Source organism: Sturnira hondurensis, unplaced genomic scaffold (assembly GCF_014824575.4).
Source record: "Sturnira hondurensis isolate 20B ecotype Veracruz unplaced genomic scaffold, ASM1482457v3 Scaffold0010600, whole genome shotgun sequence".
NCBI lineage: Eukaryota > Metazoa > Chordata > Mammalia > Chiroptera > Phyllostomidae > Sturnira > Sturnira hondurensis.
Window position 1 is genome coordinate 722,851 of NW_028083231.1, and position 19,253 is coordinate 742,103.

Sequence of the window (19,253 nt, forward strand, 5' to 3'; positions counted from 1 at the left end):
CTTCTCAGTATGCAGAGACCTGGGGAGCAAAATCATTCAGCCAAATATTGCTTGGAGAGGTGAGTGGCCTGTGGCGGGCTTTTTCACTCTTGAACTGAGGGAGCTCTGTGATCTGTCCATGTCCTAGAGCAAAGATCATCTCCTTAGTGACTCCAGATCCAGGATTTTTCTTCCTTAGATTATAAACAATGACTTGTACATCCTTGAATTTGGTGTCCCATGTTGGTTAGCCCCTTTGGTTGACTCATTCTTTCTTTAGACTTCACCTATTTTTTGGAGCCCTGCAGCTATGTCTGTCTCCTCTGATTATAAAGTGTACATATCTTAGCTTATATCTCATGTGTATGAAGGGTCTGTGAGACCAGAGGATTGATCCAATCCACACCATGGTTTTAACTGCTTCAAACTGTCCTAGGAGTTCACAGGAAAACTGGAAGAAGCTCCTGGAAATTTGATGTAGTTTGTGGTCGTCATGTTTCCTTTGTGCTTATCCTGGGCCTGCACTAGAGTTGCACTTGAGATAGAAGATGATAGCAGATAGTATAGCCATGGAGGTTGTAATTCAGCATTTGCATCAAATGACTAATTCAGAGAATATACATGCATATTTTTTCCTAAACAGATTTTATTACACAGAGGGGATGGGGTTCAGTCCTTCTTGGCTCTTCCCTTCCTCATGGGTGCAAGGACATTGCTCAGCCCCTCTCTCTTTCTCTTGGCACAGATGTGTGTCCCCACCCTTTTCTTGATGAATTTCAGGGCCCTCTCGTTCTTAAAGACCTTGAGCAGCTCTATGGCTCACTGTTAATAAGGGGCAAAGACATACACTTATCAGATCATGTCCCACAAGAACTTGGTGTGCTTGGTGAGGTCCCTATGGTGGCAGCTGTGCCTTGGCTTCCTCATGTCCTTTGTTACATTGTGTCCCTTGTTGAGGCCCATGGCCATGGGGTAGTGGAGAGCCATGGCTGCTGTTAATCAATGGCTGCTACAGCAGAATCCCTACATGCATATTTTAATGTTGTGTGTTCATATCAAAGACCATACAGTGTGGTACAAAAATAGGTTTAGAGTTCTGAGTACGTGAAATGCAGAGTTTTTTTTTGTTATTATTTACTAATTATTATTTTATTTTCCATAAAATAACTGTAAACCTACTTTTGCCTCACCCTAAGTTTTCAGCCACTTTACTAAAAATCCACCTGTGCCATGTGCCCTATGGACTTTCATATTTGGAGATCCAAGTTCGCTTACATAATGGAATAGTTGAGTGCCAATTTAGGGGAAGTCCTTGGCCTATTGAAATTTGATATTTGGGGATTTTCTGATACCCAAAAATCTTCATTGACATGTAACCTAAGGTGGTAGAAGGACACCTTTCTATGACAATATAAAGAATTTGTTTGGCCTTTTCTGAACCCTAATGGGGCAGAGTTGTTTTTAAATGCAAAAGCATCTGAGAGAATTTGTATAGTAGTGATGGAACCCCCAGGTAAGACATTTATTCATCAGCAGGTGAGTCAGACATCTGGAATGATAAGTATCTTAGAACACTTATTACCTCCCTGTCAAAAGTTTACAGTTGAGCTGAGAACAGATATTTCCAACAATAAGAGGAACATGTCGCAAACTAATGACTGGTCCTGGAGAGAAAGGAGGGCACAGAAAACTCGTCCCTTGGGCAGTGCCTTGCATTTACATTCTTTAGACTAGCCTTACATCTCATAAATGTGTCAGTCATTTCAAATAAAATTTGTTTTGTGTTGGCCCCTTTTCCCTTTCCTGCTCTTTCTGGGAGATTCTTTCTACTGTGTCCTTCAACTCGCTGATCTGATCTTCTGCCTCATCGATCCTGCTTTTCATTCCTTCTATTGTGTTCTTCAGTTCCAAAATTGTATTCTTCATTTCCTCTTCGCCTTTGCTGATAGTTTCTATTTCCTTTTTCATGTTGATATAGTTTGTGGAGAGCTCATTGTAGCTCCCTTGTAGTTTCAGGTAGCTCATTGTGAGCTCTTTGAATTTCCTGATAACTAGTGTTTTGAATTCAATATCTGATAGCTGACTTGCCTCTCTTTCATCTAACATTATTTCTGAGACTTCCGCCTTTTCTTTCGCTAGGATTGTATCCTAAGAACACTAAAACACCAATCCCAAAGAACATATGCACCCCAATGTTCATAGCAGCACAATTTATAATAGCCAAGGGTTGGAAGCAACCTAGGTTCCCATCAGTAAATGAATGGATCAAAAAACTATGGTACATATACACAATGGAATTCTATGCAGTAGAAAGAAAAAAAGGAGCTCCTACCTTTTGCAACAGCATGGATGGAACTGGAAAGCATTATGCTGAGTGAAATAAGCCAGGTGTTGAGGGACAAATACCATATGATCTCACGTTTAACAGGAAGCTAAACAACAAAACAAACAAGCAAGCAAAATATAACCAAATACACTGAAATAGAGAACAGGGGGACAGTGACCAGAGGGGAGAGGGGAGGGCATTTCAGGGGAAAAAGGGGAGGGATTTAGAGGAACATATATAAAGGATACATGGTCAACAACTGAGAAGGGTGGAAATGGGAGGAAGGAGGGGAGCACAGGGGGTGGGATGGGATGGGAGTAATAGACAGAAAACTGTACTTGAAAAATAATTAAATAAATTTTTAAAAAGGCAGCAGCGGTGGGACTGGTGGCGGGGCCAGCAGCCCTCAGCCGGCACCTAGCGGCCTCAGCTGCTGCTGCCACAGTGGTCAGTGCCCAGAGGCTTCCGTCTGCTGACAGTGACATCTGCCACGGAGGACTCATTGGGAGCCCAGCACCTTTGAGTACTGGCAAAAGTGGCAGCAGCCCTCGGCCAGCACCTAATGGCCTTGGTGCAACCGCAGTATGGGTGTAGTGGCTTCCATCTGCGGCCAGAGTTGGGGGCATCTGCCATGGAGGACTCATCTGCAGCCTGGCACCTGGTGGAGCCTTGGGCCGGGCTCAGGGTCCTTTGAAGAGAGCTGGCTCCCTCCCTCCCCATCTAGGCAGGGCTGGGCAGCACCGGGCAGAGACTTGTCTGCCTAGGTTTGCAGGGAGGGTGGCAAGGACAGGGGGCTGTGTTCAGTTGTGATCTCTGTGGTCACAGGACCGCCAGCCCGCCAGCCCAGGAAATTTGAGAGGAATTCTAATAGCCTCCTCACCCATGGGGTCCTTCTTATTGCTTTCTATCAAAGTCTAACTTGGCCGGAAAAACCTATCACAAGTGACATTTTTCCCAGGAGTCCATTCCTAGCACCATATCTCCCCACCCTCCTGTCCTGTGTAATTTAATCTCTCTGTACACTTTTTGAACTCTCTTTAAGAACTCTTAATACTACTTGGGTGTGGGGGCGACTTCTCTCGCGAGTCCCTCCCGTGTGCCACGGACAGAAGTGAATAATGGCTGAGACATGATGTGATCTGCTTGGGGAAGAGGAGTGGGCTATGGCCAGTTTCTCCGAAGAGAAAAAGGCCCCGGGCGCCTTCCTCCATAGCCTTTTATTGGGTTGTAATACACAGGAATACAGGATGGCAAGGATCAAACAGTAGATAACATTTCAAAGATATTTGAAGGCTTCAGAGCCTGAGTCAGTGTCTGTCAGGCAGAGAGTTGCAGAAACTTTGGGAGTCATACTCATTTCCTCTCAGACCCTTATCATATGAATGAAAGCACTCTTAGCAGAGCAGATTTCACAGGTTTTTCAGCAAGTCTTTGTGATGTCAGATTTTTCCCCAGGACACGCTCTAGCAAGGTAAGGAGCTGCACCTCTCCCCAACACGTATTCAGGCTTAAGGGGATTCGAGCCAGGAAGTGCTTCTCCCAGAGGACATGGGGACTCGTGCTATGTCAAAGCGGGGGAGTGAGAGTCCATTGCCCTTTGTTACAGCCCCATCGAGTCCTTCCATGAAGGCCTCCCAAGTGATTGAGTCTGGCTTAGGTTGCCCCCCCGCTGTGAGGGGTCTTACCCATCATTGACTTCCGACCAAGCTTTGGGAGCAGGGAGAGGAACTGAGGCAGCATTTGCTACCAGAGACAGGCTTTGGCTCCTGCGGCTGGCACTCCAAAGGTCATTCCTCGCCCTTAGCCACAAGGGGTACAGATACAATTCCTAAAACCAGGCAGAGCAGTCTACAACATTTGAGCATTTATGACTATGCTGTGAGCTCATCTCCCCCACTAGATCATGAGTTCCTTGGGGACAAACACCTTGCTTACTTGTCTCTGTAGTTCTCCAGGGGCTGGACTGACCTGGTCTTGAGTGGGGCTTAGAAAATATGCTGAGTTGTATTTTAAGGTCAGCAACCGAATCCTACACTTGTTGAAGTGGGCTGAGGTGTAGCCCTTGATGGCATTGTACTTCCTACCCCCTTCCTGGCTTGAAGGCATTTAATGGTTTTTCTAGTGAGCATACAGCAGAATCAAACCCTCTTTAGCTAAGAATAGTCTTTTGCTAGTTGCCTTCCTCCATATGAGTACTGAAACTGCACCCTAGTTCCTGGATTGGCAATGGGCTGTCTGTCATGTGGGCTATCTCTGTGTAAATGATGACACTGTGAGCCCATTCTTACAGTCTCAACTTGGAGTGATTGGTCCACAAAGGGGGTGCCCCATGGCCCCTTCATGTCTAGTGCTCTCAGCAAAGTCCAGGATTCTGTGTGGTCTGATAAACTGATGGACTTTGAGTTTGTTTGTTTTTTATTTAACTATTTTTCAAGTACAGTTTTCTGTCTTGTACTCCCATCCCAGTCCACCACACCATGCTCCCCACCTCCCTCCCATTTCCATCCCCCTTAGTTGTTGTCCATGTGTCCTTTATACTAGTTCCTCTAAATCCCTCCCCTTTCCCACCTGAAATTCCCTCCCCTCTACCCTCTGGTCGCTGTCCCCCTGTTCTCTATTTCAGTGTCTTTGTTTTGCTTGCTTGTTTGTTTTGTTGTTTAGCTTCCTGTTAAAGGTGAGATCATATGGTATTTGTCTTTCAACACCTTGCTTATTTCACTCAGCATAATGCTTTCCAGTTCCATCCATAATGTTGCAAAAGATAGGAGTTCCTTCTTTCTTTCTGCAGCATAGAATCCATTGTGTAAATGTACCATGATTTGTTGATTCATCAATTTACTGACCGGCGCCTAGGTTGCTTCCAACTCTTGGCTATTGTAAATTGTGCTGCTATGAACATTGGGGTGCATAGGTTTGGTTGGATTGGTGTTTTGGTGTTCTTAGGATATAATCCCAGGAGAGGAATTGCTGGGTTAAAAGGCGGGTCCCTTTTTAGTTTTCTGAGAAAATTCCATACTGTTTTTCATATGGTTGTACCAGTCTGCAATCCCACCAACAGTGAACTAGGGTCCCCTATTCCCCACAACCTCTCCAACATTTGTTGTTTGTTGCTTTGCTTATGTTAGCCATTCTGACCTGTGTAAAGTGGTATCTCATTGTGGTTTTAATTTGCATCTTTCTGATAGCAAGTGATATTGAGCACCTTTTTATGTGTCTGGATCCTCTGTATATTCTCCTTGGAAAAGTGTCTGTTCAAGTCCTTTTCCCATTTTTTACTTGGGTTAGTTGTCTTCTTGGAGTGAAGTCATTTGAGTTTTTTGTGTATTTTGGAGATTAAACCTTTGTTTGAGGTATCATTGGCAAATATGTTTTCCCATACAGTTGGTTGTCTTTTTATTTTAATGCTGTTTTCTTTAGCCACGCAGAAGCTTTTTATTTTGATGAGATCCCATTTGTTTATTCTTTCCTTTATATTCCTTGCTTTAGGGGACATAGCAGTAAAAATGTTGCTGCGTGAAATATCTGAGATTTTCCTGCCAATTTTCCCCTCTAGGGCTTTAATGGTGTCACGGGTTACATTTAAGTCTTTTATTCACCTTGAATTTATTTTTGTGTATGGTTTAAGTCGGTGCTCAAGTTTCATTTTTTTGCATGTAGCTGTCCAGTTCTCCCAACACCATTTGTTGAAGAAGCTATCTTTACTCCATTTTATGTTACTTCCCCCTTTGTCAAATATTAATTGACTGTAGAGAGTTGGACTTATTTCTGTGCTCTCTGTTCTATTCCATTGGTTTATGTGCCTGTTTTTATGCCAATACCAGGCTCTTTTGATTACAGTGGCCTTGTAATACAGTTTGATATCAGGTATTGTGATCCCTCCTACTTTGTTCTTTCTCAAAATTGCGGCTGCTATTTGGGGTAATTCATGGTTCCATATAAATTTTTGAAATGTTTGTTCTATGTCTGTGAAACATGCCATTGGTACTTTAATAGGTATTGCATTGAATCTGTAAATGGCTTTGGGTAGTATGGACATTTTGATGATGTTAATTATTCCAATCCATGAACACGAAATATGTTTCCATTTGTTTGTGTCTTCCTTGATTTCTTTCTTCAGCGTTGTGTAGTTTTCTGCATACAGGTCTTTTACATCCTTGGTTAGATTTATTCCTAAGTATTTTATTTTTGTTTTTGCTATATTGAATGGGATTTTTTTCTTGATTTCTGCTTCTGCTGATTCATTGTTAGAATACAAAAATGCCTTTGATTTTTGGATATTGACTTTGTAACCCGCTGTTTTGCCAAATTCAGGAACTCGAGTTTTAGAAGGACCTCAGAAGGCAAGTAATCTTTCAACTTCAGTTTCAAAGTAAGGGAACAGAGAAAGAATGTGACTTATACAAGATTACACAGTGTAGGGGACTGGTTTGTTTTGGCCTAGCAAATGTGACTCAGCTGTGTATGGAAAACCTACAGAAGCGAAGTGGTGGGCAGGAGCCAGACCTTCAAACCGAGTTTTCCCATGAGAATCAGGCCTAGAAAATGCATAGAGATTGTTATGGTTTGCTCTTGCTAAAACTCCATCACCCTGGTCTAAAACAGCAAATGTGTATTGTCTATTTTCAAAGTAATTTCTAAAACCTGTATGAGTTCTCCCAAGGACAGAACTAATGAACTCATCGCCACTCCTCTCTGCATGTTATTTTCATTTCCTTGATTGTACCCAAAATGTAGACAATAATATTCTATGTAATAGATAATAAATCTTTCTATGGTGTAAGACCCCAGGAAAACAATAAAATCCTGTCTAGGCAAGGGTTGGGGCGCTCCCCTCTTGAGGGTGTGGCCAAGGCATCCATAAGCACTCTCCCCTTGAGAGAGTAGTTGTGCCTATTCCCTTTTTTGCCACAAGATTGTTGTCGCCTGTGCATTCATTCTTGCCATAAGCCACAATAGACGGACTCTGCTGGCTAGGGTCCACCACAGCTGGTGCCCAAACAGGGATGTAAAGGTTATCAGCAACAACAGAGCACATCTATGCTAAGAATAGGAAGAAGAACTTGTCCTGGACTGTGTTCCAGCTGTTTGTTCACTACATCCTCCCTTCTTTTTCCTGATCACTCACCCAGCCAGTCATGGCCAGGGATGCATATGGACTGGAGGTGGGTATACCCAGTAAAAAATTTTGACAGTTGTTGTGTTTCACATATATCATTTTTAGTAAGCAATTTATCAATATTTGTAATTAATCAATGTAGAATTCTCTTTTAAAATGTGAGGCAAAATTAGTTTAAGAATTTACTAGATTCCGCATTTGATTGAATATGTAAATTGTTGAAGCATTTACAAGTTAGAGATTCCAGAGCAGAATGTCAGAAACCTCCTCGTAGAAATTGTTTGCATGATGATTGTCAATGTTGATGAGAGTATGTTAAGGCTGACACACTGGAATATTCTAGGAATTGTGCACATTGAAACAATTCCCTTGGGTTGCTTTGCATACCCTTTGCATGGCTTACCCTTTGCACGGCTCACCCTTTGCATGTGTTGAGCTCTGACTCCAGCCAGGCCACTCTATCCTTTGAAGTCTTGCTTCTGAAGCTAAGCCAGGTTATGAAGTAGGATTTGGTTTCCTCAGTTTTCCCTAAATAACCCCTGGTATAATTAAAGTATATGTTCAAAAGTGTCCACTGCATCATTATTTGTCAAAGTGGTATATGGAAGCTACAAATAGGACTGCTGTAATCACTCAGGGCCCATCATTGGTATATGGTGTACCAACTAAATGAACTGGCTATGGAGACAGTGTAGAAGTATGTACAAATGCTTGTGATTAAAAAAATACCTGTTTCTACAAAGCAGGACAGTCTAGAACATCATTATGTCCATATAAAACTGGGGACAGGGGCTCAAATGAGAGTAATGGCTTTATTGTGGGGATGTGGTCGTGAGTCCTTCTCCTGCTTTCCTAATTGCATCTAATGTTGCTTAATTTATTTTATTTATTCACTTAAAGGGAAACAAAACCTGATGTCCTTAGTCAAGGCAATGTTATGCAGTTTTGGTCTTCTGCCAGCAGATGGAGACCCTGCCTTCTGTTTTCTGGCATTCATGCTACCATCAGAAAGCCTTGGTTTCAGCCTGAAAGTCCTGCAGATTCTCTGCATTTTTATGTAACCAAGACTGCTCCAGCACCTAATGGGCCATGGAAGTTATTTTTGATCAAGGAACTTGGCTATTAGACAGCAGATCCAGGTTTTATAGGACTTGGAGCTTATATAGTTTGAGAGATCTCTTTGAGAAAAAATTATTCAAAATTACAAATAAAAAATCAAGTGCAGAGCCTTAGGAGGGGTGCCTTGAAAATAAGGACTATTCACCTGATTATTTATTCACTTTTCAAAAACCCACCTGAAACTGTTGCTTTTCTACAGTCTGTCTGGCCTGGAAGGGCACTGCCAAGGGAAGACTACAGGCTCCTTGAGGGAGGGCTCATATCCTCACTCTTATTAATCATTGGTAAAGGGTCATTGTCTTTCCTGTTCTTATTAGAATAATGCTTAGTATCTGGTAGATACTAAGCAATTATAGTTTAAATAAAAAGAAGCAGAAGTAGATGTTATAAGGAAGTCTGAAATTCAAACACACTCTGAGGGGAAAAGAAAGCTCAAAAGTGATACCTCTTTATTCCATTCTTCTGAGGATGTGAGTTGGCTGGTTGATGATTGCTCTGAGTTAAATAGCTAGAAGGCTCTTTTAGCATGCAATAAGTAAAGGAAGTTTTTCTTTCAAATTCTCCTACAGGGCAAATCTATGCTTCACCTTGACTGCCTGTCTTATTTCCTCTCTGTATTTTTATATAAAGATCTTCCAATCTTCCATAATATAAGGTTTCCAGTATTTGGATGTGTTGTCTTACTTTACTGTCCATAACAATGATCAATCACCCACTTATAGTCATCAGAGCTCCTTCTGGTATCATATCACTGCTTATTCTGGTAAATGTTGAGTCAGCCAGCATTGATACTTGGTCTTTATAACTTTTTCCTAAAGATAATGACAGACTGAATAAGCTTCTCCATTGTCTTGATCCCCTCACTATATTATTTTGGTTAGGCTAGACTGCAGTGATCAATAAACCCACACATCCAATGGTTGAACACAGAAGTTTATTTCTTGCTTGTATAAAAATGCAATATGATCCCAGATTGTCAGGGAGTTTTGTTTTACATAGTCATTCAGGGATCCAGATTTAAGGAGGCTCTGCCTTCTTTGATAAATGGTTTTAAATGTCATGGTGGTTATCTCCAGCTAAATCAGGCAGAAGGGAAAAAGCATAGGAAAGTGCATGTTAGGGGGTTTTAATGGGAAAGGCTTAGAACTGGCATACCTTGATTCTGCTTAAATTCCACTGCATAAATCTTGAACACATGACCACATAAAACTGCAAGAGAGTCTGGAAAATGTAGTCTTTTTGTGTATTCAAGAAAAAGAGGGGACTTCCACCAAGATGGAGGCATAGGTGGAAACACTGTGCCTTCTCCCACAACCAAGTTTGAATACAACAAAGGTTTGGAGAAACAAAGACACAACCAAAGGACAGAAAATTGAATTATACAGAAGTCCGACTACATCTAACCGTTGAACTGGGACGGTAAGAGGGGCGGAGCCAGCAGCGAGCAGGGTCGGGCAGGACAGGGCCCCCGACCCAGGCGCGCAGGCAGACGAGAACCAGCTGGGGTGTGGGGCAGACCGCGGGCGCATATTCGCGCATAGTGAGATAGACCACGCAGGCCCCAGGGGGCGAGGGCTAACGGCAGTGGCACACTCGCGAGCAGTGGGACGAAACGCGTGGGCCAGGTGATGGCAGCAACTGCGGCACTGGTGAGGGCCGTGGCGGCAGGCGGCGGACAGGATGCCATAGTCCCTCTTTGACCCCGCCCCCACATACAGTGTCACAACCCAGCGACTTAGTTGCCCTGCAATACCGGTGAGAGCCATTGTCGCTCTTTGACCCCGCCCCCACATACAACGTCACAACCCAGCGACTTAGTTGCCCTTCGGCACCGGTGAGGGCCGGGGAGGCAGGCGGCAGACGGGACGCCAGAGTCCCTCTTTGGCCCCGCCCCCACATACAGTGTCACAACCCAGCGACTTAGTTGCCCTGCAATACCAGTGAGAGCCATTGTCGCTCTTTGACCCCGCCCCCACATACAACGTCACAACCCAGCGACTTAGTTGCCCTTCGGCACCGGTGAGGGCCGGGGAGGCAGGCGGCAGACGGGACGCCAGAGTCCCTCTTTGGCCCCGCCCCCACATACAGTGTCACAACCCAGCGACTTAGTTGCCCTGCAATACCAGTGAGAGCCATTGTCGCTCTTTGACCCCGCCCCCACATACAACATCACAACCCAGCGACTTAGTTGCCCTGTTCTAGTGAACATTTTAGGGCTCTGATCCTGCTATGGAACAGGCACGAACAACCCGAAAGATGGCACAAGAAGAACTCAAAGTCCAAGAGCCAATAACTCTCAGCGACCAAGAAATTGTCAGCCTCTCAGAAGCACAATTCAGGACACTATTTATCAGGATGCTCACAGAACTGGTAGATTATAGTCACAAATTAGAGGAACATAGTCACAAATTAGAGGAATATATGAAGGCTAAACTAATTGAAATGAAGGGAGATGCACAGGAAACCAATAGTGATGGAAAGGAAACGGGGACTCAAATCAATGGGATGGACCAGAAGGAAGAACAAAACAGCCCACCAGAAAGGAATGAAGAAATGAGAATTCAAAAAAATGAGGAGAGGCTTAGGAACCTCCAGGACATCTTTAAACGTTCCAACATCCGAATTATAGGGGTACCAGAAGGGGGAAAGAAACAGCCACGAGTGGAAAACGTATTTGAACAAATAATAAAGGAGAACTTCCCCAGTCTGGCAAAGGAAATAGACTTCCAGGAAATCCAGGAAGCTCAGAGAGTGCCAAAGAAGTTGGACCCAAGAAGGAACACACCAAGGCACATCATAATTACATTAGCCAAGACCAAAATGAAGGAGAGAATCCTAGAAGCATCAAGGGATAAGGGGACAGTCACCTACAAAGGAGTACCCATCAGACTGTCAGCGGATTTCTCAAAAGAGACCTTACAGGCAAGGAGGGGCTACAAGGAAGTATTCCAAGTCAGGAAATCCAAAGACCTACAGCCAAGACTGCTTTATCCAGCAAAGCTTTCATTTAGAATGGAAGGACAGAGAAAGTGCTTCTCAGATAAGATCAAATTCAAGGAGTTCATCATCACCAAGCCCTTATTATATGAAATGTTAAAGGGACTTATCTAAGAAAAAGAAGCTGAAAAATATTATCAGTGAAAGGACAGCAAACTCACAGTTATTAACAACCACACCTAAAACAAAAGCAAACCAAGAGGACAGCTAGATCAGGAGTGGAACCATAGAAATGAACACATGGAGGGTTAGCAACAGGGAAGTGGGAGGAGGAGAAGGGGGGAGAAGGTACAGAAAATAGCATAGACAGTAGGTAGAAAATAGATAGGGGGGAGGGCGAGAATAGTGGGGGAAATATAGAATCCAAAGAACTTGAGACACGTGGTTATAAACTAAGGGGGGCAGAATGGTGGGGGAGGGAGGGTGCGGGTGGAAGGGATTGAAGGGGGGAATAGAACAACTGTAATGGCATAATCAATAAAATCTATTTAAAAAAAAGAGAAAAAGAGGAATTGATTATGAGATATAGCACACCAGACAAAAGTGAGCAGTCTACACTCCTTCCAGATATTATTTTAAGATATTGGAATAAAAATGTCTTTATTTCTCTCTGAAGCCAAATCAGAAAAACAAAAAGTAAGTAAGAAAACATAACAATTCTATTTTTGTTGTAACTAGGAAACACCCATGACGATGAACCACAAAAATAAGATATGTCACTTTTGAACATTGGAATGGAATGATGGAGATTCCAATAGAGGATACATGTCTTTCCAGATCTTGGGAGGAGCTGGCAGAGCACAAATTTCTCGAAAGTAGGTGGTCTATTCTAAAGACAAGTCCAACAGTATTTTTCTTGGAACAATCAGATCTGAGTACATGTTTGAATGCAGGGGCCTCCTGTATTCTCTTAGATACCTTAAAATGGTAGAAAAAATAGGAATGAGTAAGAAAACTAACAGATGCTTGATCTTTGTAAATGAGCAGCATGTGGAGAAAAACTTGTGGCTGTTAATCAGCTCTTTAGCTATTTAGCCCTGTTGTCTTTGCCAATGGGTCCTTAAAAAACATTTTATTTATTTATTTTTAGAGAGGGAAAGGGAGGGCGAAAGTAAGAGAGGGAGAGAAACATCAATGTGTGGTTACTCTCATGAGCCCCCTACTGGGGATCTGGTCCATAACCCAGGCATATGCCTTGCCTGGGGATTAAATCAGGGACCCCTTGATTGGCAGGCTGGCACTCAATTCACTGAGCCACACCAGTCAGGGATCCATGGGTCCTTTATACATGTTCTTTGATGACCCTTCCCTTACTCTTCCTGTTATTCTTCTCCCCCTTCCTCTCTGGTTACTGTCAGTTTTTTCTTTATTTCCACACCTCTGATTCTATTTTGCTCTCTTGCTTGTTTTATTGATTAGTTTACACCTATAGATGAGATCATATGGTATTTGTCTTTCACTGCCTGGCTTATTTAACTTAGCATAATGCTCTCCAGTTCCATCCATGCCGTTATGAGAAGTAGTAGTTCCTTCCTCCTTTAAAACATTTATGAAAATTATGATTCAAAGACAAAATATAAATGTAATCTACTCTGATAATGAAGAAATAATAAAATAACCAACAAAATTTAGGAGCTATAAGGGGAGCGAGGGTGAGATTTTGCATGTAATTTGGGTTTCTTATTTAACATAGTAAGTGGAGGACAAAATATATTTTATAAGTGGCAGCTAAACTTTAAAAAGTATAAAATACCACCAAGATGGAGACGTAAGTAGAAATGCTTCACTTCCTCACACAACCAGAAGGATACCAACCAATTTAAAAACAATTAACAAACACAAGTGCCATAAAAGTCAAACTGCATTGAACTCCAGCAACCAAGGAGTTAAAGTAACACTCATCCAGACCTTCAAGAGGGGCAGAGACAGGGAATGGGCAGCCAAGCAGAGAGGACATGGCAAGGTGGCAGACCATGCTGGTGAAGTGGGGGTGGCTAAATAGGAAACTAGACTCAAAACTAGTTGTAAAATACTGCAGGACTTGCGATGGCAGGAGAAACTCCCAGTCTCACAGGAGAGTTCATTAGAAACTGGGGCTAGAATTGAGCAACTGAGTGGCATTGTTCCCTCTCTGACCCCTCCCCCCAGACACTGCCAGTGCACAGCAAAAAGGTTTGCCCCACCCTAGTGAATACCTAAGGCTACACTTCCTTACAACATAATAGGTGCACTGAGACAAATGAATATGGATCACATGAAAGAACAGATTAAAACCCCAGAAAAGGAGCTAAGTGATGAGGAGATAGACAAGCTATCTGATGCAGGGTTTAAAATGTTGGTAATCAGGATGCTCACAGAACTGATCTAGATTGGCTGCAAAATGAAGGCAGAAGTGAAGGCTACCCAAAGTGAAATAAAGCAAAATATACAGGGGGCCAACAGTGAAGGTAAGGAAAACAGATCTCAAATCAACAATTGAGGACAAAAGGAAAAAATAAACATCCAATTGTAAGAGAATAAATAAACAAGAATTCAAAAAAATGAGAAGAGGCTTAGGAACCTCCCGGACAACTTTAAACATTCCAACACCTGAATCATAGAAGTGCCAGAAAAAGAGGAAGACCAGGAAATCGATAACTTAGTTGAAAACATAATGAAGGAAAACTTCCCCAATCTGGAGAAGGTAATAGACTTCCAGGAAGTCCAGGAAGCCCAGAGAGTCACAAAGAAATTGGACCCAAGGAGCAGTACACCAAGGCACATCATCATCAAGTTACCAAAGATTAAAGATAAAGAGAGAATCTTAAAAGCAGCAGCAAAGGAGCTAGTTATTTACAAATGAATACGTGTAAGACTATCAGCTGATTTTTCAAAAGAAACCTTACAGGCAAAAAGCAGCTGGAATGAAGTAATTGAAGTCATGAAAAACAAGGACCTACATCCAAGATTACTCTGTTCAGCAAAACTGTCATTTAGAATGGAAGGGCAGATAAAGTGCTTCTCAGATAAGGTCAAGTTCAAGGAGTTCATCATCACCAAGCCCTTATCATATGAAATGTTAAAGGGACTTATCTAAGATGTAGAAGATCAAAAACTATGAATAGTAAAATGACAACAAAGTCATAACAATCAACAACTGAAACTAAAAAATAAAAATGAAAGCTAAGCAAATTACAAGAACAAGCACAGAACCAGAGAAATGGAGATCACATGGAAGGTTTTCAGTGGGGGAGAAGGAGGGGAAGAATGAGGGCAGAAAGGTACAGGGAATAAGAAGCATAATTTGTAGGCATAAAACAGAAAGAGGGAAGTTAAGAATAGTATAGGAAAAAGAGAAGCCAAAGAACTAATATGTACAACCCATGGACATAAACTAAGGAGGGGAATGCTATAAGGCAGTGGGGTTCGGGGCAGAGGGGGGATAAAGGGGAGAAAAATGGGACAATTGTAATAGCCTAATTAATAAAATATACCTAAAAAGTAAATTTTAAAAGGGATATTTTTTATTTTTTTTAAGATTTTATTTATTTATCTTTAGAGGGGAAGGGAAGGAGAGAAGTATCAATGTATGGTTGCCTCTCGTGAGTCCCCTGCTGGGAACTGGCCCGCAACCCAGGCATGTGCCCTGACTGGGAATCAAACCGCGATGGTGTGGTTCGCAGGCCCGCCCTCAATCCACTGAGCTACACCAGCCAGGGCTCTTAGGGTGTAATCCCCACAGTGGAATTGTTAGGTCATAAGGCAGTTCCATTTTTAGTTCTCGGAAGAAATTCCATATTGTTTTGTGCAGTGGCTGCACCTGTCTGCATTCCCACCAACAGTGCACTAGGGTTCCCTTTTCTGCACAACCTCTCCAGCGCTTGTTGTTTGGTCATTTATTCATGATGACCATTCTGACTGATGTGAAGAGGTATCTCATTGAGATTTTAATTTGGATCTCTCTGATGGCTAGTGATGCTGAACATCTTTTCATATGTCTCTGGGCCCTCTGTATGTCCTCCTTGGAGAGGTGTCTGTTTAGGATCTCTTCCCATTTTTTAATTGGGTTGTTTATCTTCCTGGAGTGCAGTCATGTGAGTTCTTTATATATTCTGGAGATCAAACTCTTGTCCAGGGTATCATTGGCAAATATATTTTCCCATGTGTTTGGTTCCCTTTTCATTTTGCTTATGTTTTCTTTAGCCATGCAGAAGCTTTTTAATTTGATGATGTCCCATTTGTTTATTCTTTCCTTTATATCCCTTGCTTTAGGGAACATATCAGTGAAAATATTGCTGCATGGAATATTTGAGACTTTTCTGCCTGTGTTTTTCTCTAGGACTTTTATAGACTTGTGGTTTATATTTAAGGCTTTTATCCATCTTGAATTTATTTTTGTGTATGGTGTAACTTGGTGGTTGAATTTCTTTCTTTCTTTTTTTTTTTTTTGCATGTAGCTGTCCAGGTCTCCCAACACCATTTGTTGAAGAGGCTACTTTTACTCTGTTTTATGCTTCTTCCCCCTGTGTCAAATATTAATTGCCCATAGAGACTTTGGCCTATTTCTGGGCTCTCTATTCTGATCCATTGATCTATGGGTCAGTTCTTAGACTAGTACCAGAGTATTTTTATTACTGTGATCTTGTAATATGGTTTGATGTCAGGTATTGTGGTTCCTCCTACTTTGTTCTTCTTTCTCAAAATCGCTGTGGTTATTCAGGGTTGTTTATGGTTCCACATATAGTTTTTAAATGTTTGTTCTTTATTTGTGAAATAGGCTACTTGTACTTTACTAGGGTTTGTATTAAATCTATAATCTGCTTTGGGTAGTATGGGTACTTTATTTGAATAATTTCTGTGTTTTTTAGGTAAGTCTGTATCACTATGAGCTTCCCTCTCAGGACTCCCTTTGCTGTGTCCCATAAGTTTTGGTCTGTTATGTGTTCTTTTTCATTTGTTTCCCAAAATTTCTTGATTGCTTCCTCAATATTTTATTAACCCATTTATTATTTAATAGCATGCCATCCAATCTCCATGAATTTGAGTGCTTTTGATTTTTTTCCTTGTGGCTAGTTTCTAGTTACTGTCCCTTGTTGTGCAAGAAAATGAGGTGATTTCAATAATCTTGAATTTATTGAGGCTTGTTCTGTGCCCTATCATTTGGTCTACCTTGAAAAGATCCCATGTGCATTCGAAAAGAATGTGCTTCTTTGTTATGAAAATTTCTATCTAAGCCCTGGCTGGTGTGGATCAGTGGATTGAGCGCGGGCCTGTGAAGTGAAGGGTCACTGGTTCGATATCCAGTCAGGGCACATGCCTGGGTTGCAGGCCAGGTCCCCAGTAAGAGACACATGAGAGGAGGCAACCACACATTGATGTTTCTCTCCCACTCTTCTTCCCTTTTCCTCTCTGTAAAAAAAATAAATAAACTATTTTAAAAAGTTCTATCTATATCTGTTAAGTCCATCTGATCTAGGTTATTGTTCAGTGCCACAATATCCTTGATGATATTGTGTTTGTAAGATCTATCCATTTTTGGCAGTGGGGTGTTAAAATTCCTTAGTATAAATGTGTTGCTCTATATATCTTTCTTGAAGTCCTCCAAGATTTTTTAATATATATTTGGGTGCTCCTATGTTGGGTGCATGTATGTTTACAATGTGCATGTCTTGTTGATAGATAAATTCTTCCCTCGAGTATTATGAATTATGCTTCTATGTCTCTTTTCTGACCTTTGTTTTGAAGTCTATTTCGTCTGATATAAGTATTGCTACTCCAGCTTTTTTTCCTTTCCAATTTCTTGCAATATTTTTTCCAACCTATCACTTGCAGTTTGTGTAGGTCTTTTGTTTTGAGCTTGGTGTCTTGTAGACAGTATATATGTGGGTCATGTTTTCTTATCCATTCAGGTACCCTATGTCTTTTGATTGGAGTATTTAATCCATTTTCATTTACAGTTGTTATTAATAGGTACTTATTCATTTACCCCCTTTGTACCTGTGTTTCTCTCACTTTTTTCTTTTCTCTTCTGAAAACAGTCCCTGTAACATCTCTTGCAGTGCTGTTTTGGTGGAGGTGTATTATTTTAGCCTTCTTTTGTCTCTGAAATTCTTTATTTCTCCTCCCGTTTTAATTGAGATCCTAGGTGGGTATTCTTGGTTGCAGGCTTTTGCTTTTCATTAGTTAAAATATATTTTGGCATTCTTTTCTGTCCTGAAGTTTGTCTGTTGAGAAATCAGCTGCTAGCCTTATTGGAGGTCCTTTATCTGTTACCTCCTGTTTCTCTCTTGGTGCCTTTAAGATTCTCTGTTTGTGTTTAAAATCGACATTTGAATTATGGTGTGTCTTAGAGTAAGCCCTTTGGGGTTCATCTTTACTGGGACTCTCTTTGCTTCATTGACTTGTGTCACATTTTGTGTCATCAAATTAGGCAGTTTCCTTCATTACTTTTTCAAATAGGTTTTCTACCTTTGCTCCTTTTCTTCTTCTTGTGTTCCTATTATGTGGATGTTATTACATTTCATATTTTCCTGCACTTCCTTTAACCCCTCTTTGTTCTTTCTGAGTCTTTTTAACTTTTCCTGCTCTTTCTGTGTTTTTTCCTACCTTGTAATCCAGCTTGCTGATTCTATCCTGGGCTTCTTTAACCCTGCTTATGATTCTTTGTGTTGTGTTCTTCTATTCATAAATTGTATTCTTAATTTATTCCTGGCTCTTGTTGATAGTTTCTATGTCTTTTTTATCATGATCTAGCTCACAGTATGTTCCTTGTAGCTTCCCTGTAGTTTTCTGTAATTCTTACTGAGGTCATTGAGCTTCCTTATAACCATTGCTTTGAACTAAATATCTGATAGTTTACTTTCCTTTGTTTCATTTAGCACTCTTTCTAGAGAATATTCATTTCCTTTTGTTAAGGGGTTGTTTCTTTGTCTCTTTTTTAGGGGACATAACTCTTGTTAGCTTCTGCTTCTTAAATTTATCTGTTTTGGCTTCCTGTCTTTTTAATGTTGTCTTGCATGGTTGGAGACCTGTGAATTTCAGTGGTGCAGTCTTCTCGATCTTCTGAAATTGATGCTTTTGGCATGCCCTTTATGTCATTTATGTTAGAGCATGGATGTAATTGGATTTTGATTTTTGTTGGGTCATTATTTGCTAAGTCCTTCCCTCCAGGTCACTGGCTGAGGCTCACTCTACCCATCATGTCTTATATGCTGTTGTGTAGGTGCTTGCGGAACAAAACCAATGCTCAGAAAACATACCCACACTCACCAAATAACTCCGACCCACAATCTCAATATCAACAGAAAATGGATCAGTTTTAATATGGATGTAAAGAAATTAACACTATTGAAAGAGAGTAAAAAGAATATGAGGTGACTAACTAAAAAAACCATGATTTTGCGAAGGTAGATGGAGGAGAACTAATAAGATGAGGGAATCAGAACAATGTGAAGAAAGTAAAATTTACAGCATAAATTAAAAAAGGGAATGAAAAGAGAGGAAATAGAGTAAAGAAAGGACAGAAATTGTAAAAATGAAATAAAATAAAGTGAGGGAAAGAAAGAACAAGGAAAAATGTAAATAAATAATAATAAAAATAGAAACCTTATTTGAGAAAAAGAGCCACCATAATACTTTCAACAAGTGGGCTAAAATTAATACAGTTGGGATGGCTGTAAGACTGAAAAACCAAAAAAAAAAAAAGTTTAAGAGATGTGTAGAGGAAAGGGAAGTGAT

General features: G+C 41.2%; 1 pseudogene; it reads right to left on the bottom strand.

Annotated features, from left to right (window-relative positions):
- Positions 1-648: 648 nt before the first annotated feature.
- LOC118996026 (60S ribosomal protein L36-like) lies at positions 649-993 on the bottom strand (annotated as a pseudogene).
- Positions 994-19,253: the final 18,260 nt, after the last annotated feature.